Source organism: Triticum aestivum, chromosome 3B (assembly GCF_018294505.1).
Source record: "Triticum aestivum cultivar Chinese Spring chromosome 3B, IWGSC CS RefSeq v2.1, whole genome shotgun sequence".
In the NCBI taxonomy this organism is placed as follows: domain Eukaryota; kingdom Viridiplantae; phylum Streptophyta; class Magnoliopsida; order Poales; family Poaceae; genus Triticum; species Triticum aestivum.
The window spans coordinates 797,095,932-797,103,952 of NC_057801.1; the positions used below are offsets into that span (position 1 = coordinate 797,095,932).

At 42.8% G+C, this 8,021-nt stretch overlaps 2 long non-coding RNA genes across 2 annotated transcripts; both read left to right on the plus strand.

Moving 5' to 3' along the window:
- The first annotated feature begins 1,542 nt into the window (after positions 1-1,542).
- Positions 1,543-4,948, plus strand: LOC123066644 (uncharacterized). Its single transcript, XR_006431394.1, has 5 exons — positions 1,543-1,868; positions 2,193-2,386; positions 2,500-2,825; positions 2,989-3,159; positions 3,236-4,948. It is a non-coding gene; the product is annotated as an uncharacterized lncRNA (long non-coding RNA).
- A 114-nt stretch (positions 4,949-5,062) lies between these two features.
- On the plus strand, positions 5,063-6,186 carry LOC123066645 (uncharacterized). Its single transcript, XR_006431395.1, has 3 exons — positions 5,063-5,626; positions 5,716-5,812; positions 5,900-6,186. It is a non-coding gene; the product is annotated as an uncharacterized lncRNA (long non-coding RNA).
- The last annotated feature ends 1,835 nt before the right edge of the window (positions 6,187-8,021 follow it).

Consider the following 8,021-nt stretch of genomic DNA (forward strand, 5'->3'; position numbering starts at 1 on the left):
TGGATCAGTTAATAATAGAATTTTTTGGTGTGCTAGTTCGGAACATGGAACATGAACCCTAGTCAATTAATTGGGTGAACAACCTTATCTTTATATTAACATACTGATAATAAAAATAGCATACTGATTTACTAACATCAGACATTAAAAATATGGTATACATAGTCCAACGTCCAGGCATGCCCGCTCTCTATCTCTTTTCCTTCTTCTTTTCTTGGCATCAATGACTGAGATTGTGACCCAAATTGATTGCCTTCATGAGAGTTTTCTAGAATGTGTTGATTAATAAAATAAATTGGTTAGATTTTGCATCATAAATAGAGCATACGTAGCTACTCATAAATTAATTTAAGTACAATGCACATAAACATCAGAATATATGTGTTGTTTGTAGGCTAGTAATGTTTTTTTGCGAGGAAGGCTAGTAATGTTTTACTTCTTCCCCGCAACCCATTTTTAAAATTGTGGACCATTTTGGCTTGAAGTTCTAAGTTGATATTAGCCAACTATGATATTTTGTGTGTCTCTTATTAGATGATTATCATACATAGAATCATTTATGTCTTAAATCATGGTGGTACATTTTTTTTTCATAATTACCTTTGTTTAATAAAGTAGGTTATTTTTTTTATTATATTCTTTTTTAATATTTTTATTGTGGTACCCCTAAACATACTTTGAAATAAGCCTGAGTGAGTTAATTAATGCCAATGCATGTATCGCTAGTATCATGTTATTCATATATACAATTTAGGAAGCAAAATAATGTTATTAAAGTAAGAGTACTACTATACACACCATATTTTTTTTGACTTCGGTATAACTTCGTATATCAGATTTCGTCGATGTCACGTGAAAAAGCATACCATGTCGGTAGATTAATAATTGTACTGTCGAGGATTAGAGTAATTTTACTTGAATGCAATTGTCGTTACTCCTCCGTAGCATCAATATTTTCGGTCAAAATGATGTATATGGTGGTAGCCAAGTTCCTCCATACCATCTCCAATATGTCCGTCTTAAGGACGTCAGGCAGGGCATCCTTTTTTCTAATCTGGAACAATAGCTTCATTGAGATTTGGCATCGGTGGTTTATTATTCACTCGTATGAATTGGGATCAACAATGCTTCGAGACAGTTTATTTTTGTTCGACGTGTTGGCAATATATATATATTAATCTTCCAGTTTTCACCTTTTTTGCGGGAATCCAGTTCTCAGTATGAGTTTGTGAGGGACACAAACTGAGGTAAATCCAACCTGATAACAAAAATATATAGCATCAAATCCAGCAACGTGTGCATGTCCGGAGAACAAATGCATGCGTACACTAACACGCCCGTGTGATGAACTCGGAGATATTTACCTCTATGTGAAGATCTAAACCCAATCAATTGTAAACCAGTCGACACCTGTGCACACTATCTCCCAAACCAGCCGCTTTGCTCGTCGTGCTGGTGCTCCACGTGTCGTACACGTTCGCTCGCGGAGTCAATCTCACCAATTTTCTCTTCGCTAGCAGGTCGTGTCCATCTCCCCCAATTTCTCCCTCTTTCTTGGCACCACGGCTCTGCTCTGCTCCTGCCTACAGCGCGGGACTGGGTCCGGAGAGGAGATTTCTTTATCCCGTACGGAGTGCGCAGGCGGCGGAGGGAAGGCAAGGACGGTCGCTTTAGCGCCGTCCTGGTTGCGGCGGTTCTTGGGTTGTTGGCAGCGGCGGCATAGGAGACGGGGAGGTGCTAATGTCTGTCGAGGCGGGCTTCGGCAACGCCGCTAACACGCTCGTCGACTGGGACGGCGGGTGCGACCACTGTGCCTGGCAGGGGTCGTCGCCTGTGACACCAACTCCTTCACCGTCCTTGGACTGATGGTGATTCTCTACTCCTCCTCCTCCCACCGACCCCTCCCTTTTTAGTGTCGCAGGGGTCTTCAAGCTGCTCCGCTGCTGCACAAGCTGGCAGGCTATTTCTCTTCTTTGGTTGCTTCCTCGCTCGCTGGTAGCTAGGATGATTAGCTGGAGCACTGTGATATATAGTCAGAAAAGCATTTGGTAGGATTATCATTGTCTTATCATTTAATTCCCCAACTACCGGCCTAATACTGAAGGTCGCAGTGCAACTACTTGGTACAACATAGGATAAGAAATGCCTAGTGCAATCTTAATTATGTGGTTACCATCGTTGATTCTTTTTAGGAAGCTCAAAGGAAGCAAGACTGCAACAAAAATCTCTGAATGCACTCCAAGCTTCTGTACGGCATACGTCGTTTTGAAGGGCAAACTGTCATTTGTGCACTCAGCTACATCTGATCCCTGCGAAATACCCAAGACCATATCTTCTTCAACTGTTTCTTCATTTAGCTCCAGAAGCCTTTCCAATGCGCCCTCAGGTAATACTCAAGTCTGCATTTGATTTTGGTTCCTGAAAATTGTTGATACACCTATTACCTGAATACAAACAAAAAATGTATTAGAGTGTTACTAACTATTTTGTCTACAACAGAGTGGGATGACAGAAATGGAACAACAGCTGTATTATTCCGCCAGTCATCTCTATCATCGCAGCGTGATCACGCACTCGCAAATATAAACAGGTCGGCCAATAGGGGAGCTAGCCCTTCAGGCAGTGCTGGCCGCGAGATCTCTTACCATGTTGATACAACCCTGAAGACAAATTCACACTCAATCGCATCAGTAGCGCAGCTCAGTAACAGCAGCAGTGGGGATTAAATTTACAGGAGCTTCCAAGGAGATAGCTTCCTAGATATCTCTGATCTGCAGGCAGCAGTTTCAGAAACTGCAACAGACCTGAGGCATTCTCATGACCAGGTAGTCGTTTCACCCCAGGCAAAAATATTTCATTCTATTGGGTACAAATTCTTTTAAGATGATGGAAGAGTTCATCTCTAGGCCTCAGCATCATACGATGGACACTGCCAAAGACAAATATCACTATATGAAAGCTAACATGTTTACCTAAATGAATGTGCAGAGAGTATGAAGGTCAAACTGTGACATCTTCAGAAGCTTGTGCAATTTATGATCTTTTTTGGCTCAAGATGATGATCTGAAGCTTCAAATTGAGAGTATGAAGGTCAAACTGTGACATCTTCAGAAGCTTCATGATGTTTCTCAGAATGAGCCGGTTGACTCCAATCAGAAAGTAAGATTTTTAACTATCCGGAGTATTCAGTAACCTACCAAGATATTAACTATGTCTTCTTGAAATCTTTTGTTAGTTACCCGACAACTTGGGCATCTGGCGTGTCGAGGACGGAAAATAGCTTAGAGAGATTGACCTGACAGAAGAAATTGTGAAGAGATTGGTAAGACAAATGGAAAGAGAAGAAGAGCAGGTGGCCGAAAGAGAAGCTCAGCCTAAACAAAGCTCTTTATTGATGAATAATACACCTCGTCTTTATCCATCCCAATACATGGTTTGTTCCATGACCTAAAATTGTGAAACCAGACCAGATAGAACCGTGCATGGTTATGAATTAAATCACACACTTTGTTCAAGCAACGTGAACTCAGCCTTGACTCGGTGGAGTGGTGAGATTCTAGGACACGGGGATCCAATATTATTGGAGGAGCACCGAGGTTAATGCCCTGCTTTATGATCTTTTAGCTGATAAATTCCATACCTTCATCTAACTTGCATATTTTATAATGATTGTCTTATTTTATTTTTGGCATTTGCATTCCATCATGCCATTAAATACTTCACACCAAGTTAAAAACTATGAACATTTTCAGAAGATCATTTGAGCCTTACTTCTATTTTATACAATTGCTTTTCCAAATTCCTTTTGAGCCTTTAGAAAAATATCATGCATTTTTGTACATAAATTCTGGTCCCCAAACTTTGCCAATAATTCTTTTATCACTTTACCAACCTCTACAAAAATTCAAATGAGTTTGAGTTTAAACCTTGCATTGCCCATTTCCAATTTTCTTTGAACAAGCACATTTTTTCGAGTCCAGAAAAATAGTACCTTCCCAAAAGATAATTCCTAAGCCTCTCTATTTTATAATATTTCTCTATTTATATTTAATAATAGAAACAAGATAGGATTTGTTTGAGTAATCTAGAAAAAAAGATAGGAGAATTAGGAGAGAGAGAGGGAGAGAGAGAGAGGGGGAGAGAGAGAGAGAGAGAGAGAGAGAGAGAGAGAGAGAGAGAGAGACAGCAGCAGCAGCAGCCACTAAACCGGCTGACCCATTTGTCCTAAATCCCAGCCCAGGCGTACCTTAACCTAGCTAGCAGATCGATCGTTGCTCAAAAAAGCTAGCAGGTCGATCCCCTGCCTCAGAAAAATGGATCGATCCCCTCGCTCTCTCCCACCTCGCGCCGTCAGGGAAGCGCCCCATGTGCGCCGCCCGATCCGCGGCACCTGCCGGCACAGCCCGACCCCCGCGAAGCTGCACCGCCCTCGGCCTCGCTATTCCTCCCCTCACCTTTGTGCTCCTCCTCTCATGTTGCATCGCGCCACCATGTCCGAGCCGCTTGCCTCCGTTCCGATGACGCTCGTGGACAGCACCGCGCTGCCGCACCTCCTGCTCCCGTCGCCGTCTGCTACAGCAAGCCGCCGCCTCGTCTCCCCTCCTTTCTCCAGTTTTCTCCTCCCCCCATCTCCCCGTTTCCTTTCCGGCAGGAGCCCAGATGCCAGGAATTCGCCCGAGAAGTTGCCCTTCGGCTTTAATCGTCGTCACCGGCGACCCCCGTCCTCACCGCTCGCCTCCGAATCCTCCCCACCCCGTGCCGTGCACGGATCCATTCGCTGCAAGCTCCAGCCGTTGCCGCCGTTCTGCAAATCGCGGGTTGAATAGATGAAAACACATGGTCCTGTTTGTAAATTTGAAATGTTTTTTGACTGACTAAAACCTGTAGTGCGGGTTGATTCCAGAGAACTATAGGGGGTTTTCTGTAAATATGCGCGACGGACGAAAGAAACTCAATTTGCTTTATATATATATATATATATATATATATATATATATATATATATATATATATATATATATATATATATATATATATATATATAGGCGTCATATCAAGTGCATCCGGCTATGTGTTTGCATCCATGCATCCCATCAACGCTGGCCATCCAACTTAAATCCTACGCTTGATGTAACACACCCCTTAATTTTGCAAAAACATGCCCGCCTCCATCCAGTTATAGTCTGGTGATTTTTCCAAAAAACCCTCAGCCGTGGTCCGGTTTACCGATTCCCTACTACACAATCCTTTTCTCAATGACGATTGCAACCAGTATCAGCGGCGGCACGGACGGAACGCATCTGCTTTGTCGATCGCCGGAATTGAACGCATATCTTTGGATGGTCGCCGCGACGGCGAGGATGGACTGCAACTCCCAGCCCCTAATCGATATGGCAGGCATATTCTGCTCGTGCGATGCGCCGCAACCGATCACCATGGCAGCAGTTAGGGATGGTGCGTCTGATTCAACAACAATGGATGAACTCCCAGCATCATCCATAAATCAACATTGAGATTGCCTCCCAATCTAGCCACCAAGAAACTCACCTCACTTGCTCAGTTATTTTTGTGGAAAATGCTACCAACGCAGAACAGCAACGGAACAACACGACAGATGGAGGTTCAGGTAATACATAAAAAGAACTAAATGTTTTCTGTACATTATACATGTGTATTTGCTCTCTGGAATCTGGACGACTCATTATGTAAATGTAGGTGCAGCTGAACTGCTGAAGGCAACAATAGGTTGCAAACTCTAATGATTGAGGAAGAATTTGCTACGCCAAAAAAGAAAGCCAGCATTCTTCTATTTGTGAGTTTAATAAACTTTCCTTGACCATGCCATTTTTCAGTTTAGAGATTTATGCATAATGGTGATTATTGTGATTCTATCTTTCAGTGCTGGTCTTTTAAACCAAGATGCGACGAGAAATTGAAGCCTAAAGTGGGGAGGTCATTTGAAGGGCTTGAGACCGTGGAGGAGTTATACAAGTCATATAGGCATCATGTGTGTTTTGGAGCTCGTGTTGGACAGCAGAAAAAGTTGAACAATGTGGTGGTTAGGAGAAAGCCAGATGATGTTCCGTCCCTTAGTCTGTTAATATACATGAATTTAAACGAGTTATTAATGTCGATTTCTTTGATGTACTGGATTCTCGTAATGGTTGGAATTATGTGTTTTGTCAAACTGTCTTCCTCTTATTTTCTCTGACTTATGTGTATTGAATGGAGTGTGGCAAGCAGCAATAGCACCAGTACATTATGTCACATAAACCTGAAGCATGCTTTGTTTTTCTCATACAAATAATCAACAACTATCACCCAAGAGAAATACAAGTCGAAGAAACTTTGTCATCCTGTGAGCGCTCATCCTTTTATTCAGTTGTATAACAGTACCATCAATTCATCATTTGTTTGGCTGTTAGTTGCTAAAATAGTACCATCGCTGTCGCGGCGACCGTTCGATAAGATGCGTTCTGTTCCAGTGGCATATGAATCACACAAGGAACAACTAAGTTTGCAAACCCACATCAACCTCAACAATAGAATTCACCAGAAGAAATTAAACAATCGTTTTGTTCAAAAAAATTCAGTCAACAACACCTTCACAATCACTTCTTGTTTGTAAGCTTCCAGGTCCGGAAGCTTGCAGCAACAGCAACATGTTCTTGTTTGTGAATATGCGAAAGAAAAGTAGTAACGTGGTCACAAGGAATGCAGAAGCAGCAGGTGATATTATGCCATGCTTCAGCTGTGGCGGATTGTGTACTACAAAACACCTCAAACCACCAGGAACTCGGCAATAAGAAATTTGTTTATTACTGAATTTTTCATTCACAACAAGCTACAGTCACTTGTCTCGGAAGTCTGAACTCACAAGCTACAATAATATGCAAGTAGTAGATACATTCACCTTCTTGAGCTCTGATAAATACTGACCAACGATATACAATTCAATTCTATAACTGACCAACGATATACAATTCAATTCTATACTTTGAAGCCACACGCAATTCACTAAAGACCAATTGCAATGGATAAGCTCACAAGCTACAATCTGTAGGTATACAAGGGGTTGCTGAGTTGTGCTCTCTGCCAACAGGTTTGTTGTAAGCAGGACGCCGTAGTGATGGTGTGCAGGTTGCGTCCGGCGGCGGACTCGGCGTCAGGGACCGGCAAGATGACGGGTGGGCGCGGAGGTAGGCCAAACATGGTGGATCTCGCCGCCGGCGTCAAAAGGATCACCGGGGCCATGGAGTCGTTTGAGGCGGAAGACCGCAGAGGCTGGCCAAGCCAGACAAGCGCGTCCACCGTTCAAGGGATAACCGGACCATGGATCCGTTTGAGGCAGACGAGCGCAGTGGTAGGCCAAGCGCGGCTGCCATCGAAGGATTCACCAGGGCGCCGCCATGGAGCGATTGGAGGAGAGGATCCAGATTAAGAAACTTCTATTTTGGCAAAGGCCTGCTTCTGCCGAGGGGCTATTAGCAAATTAGCAAGAGCTGTTGCGGGCGTATTCTTGCAAATTAGTGTTGCTTTTGATTCCATGCGTCAGATGTTGATCGGCCGGTCGAGGAGTCGAGGGATACACGGATGCACGAACTATACCGGATGCATATGATACGACGCCAATATATATATATATATATATATATATATATATATATATATATATATATATATATATATATATATATATATATATATATATATATATAGGGGTAAAGATATGGACACCGGAGTGCACGTCACTGGAACTCGGGTAACTCGAAGCTGCCAGCATAACGACAATGTGTTTGCACTAGGGATAGGGAATCGGAGCTTCCAAGGGATTAAACGTGAGTAATTGATTTTAAATGTCATGCCTGTATTTTGCATGTGGAGGCAATTAGAACTGAGAATTTAAGAGTGAGTTAACTGCGCCTAGGTTGGTGGGATTATGCTAGGAAATAAAGTGCTTCCAACGACACCTTCTTTTCCGCATGTATCCAACTAACATATACTTTTTTGTCACTTTTCAA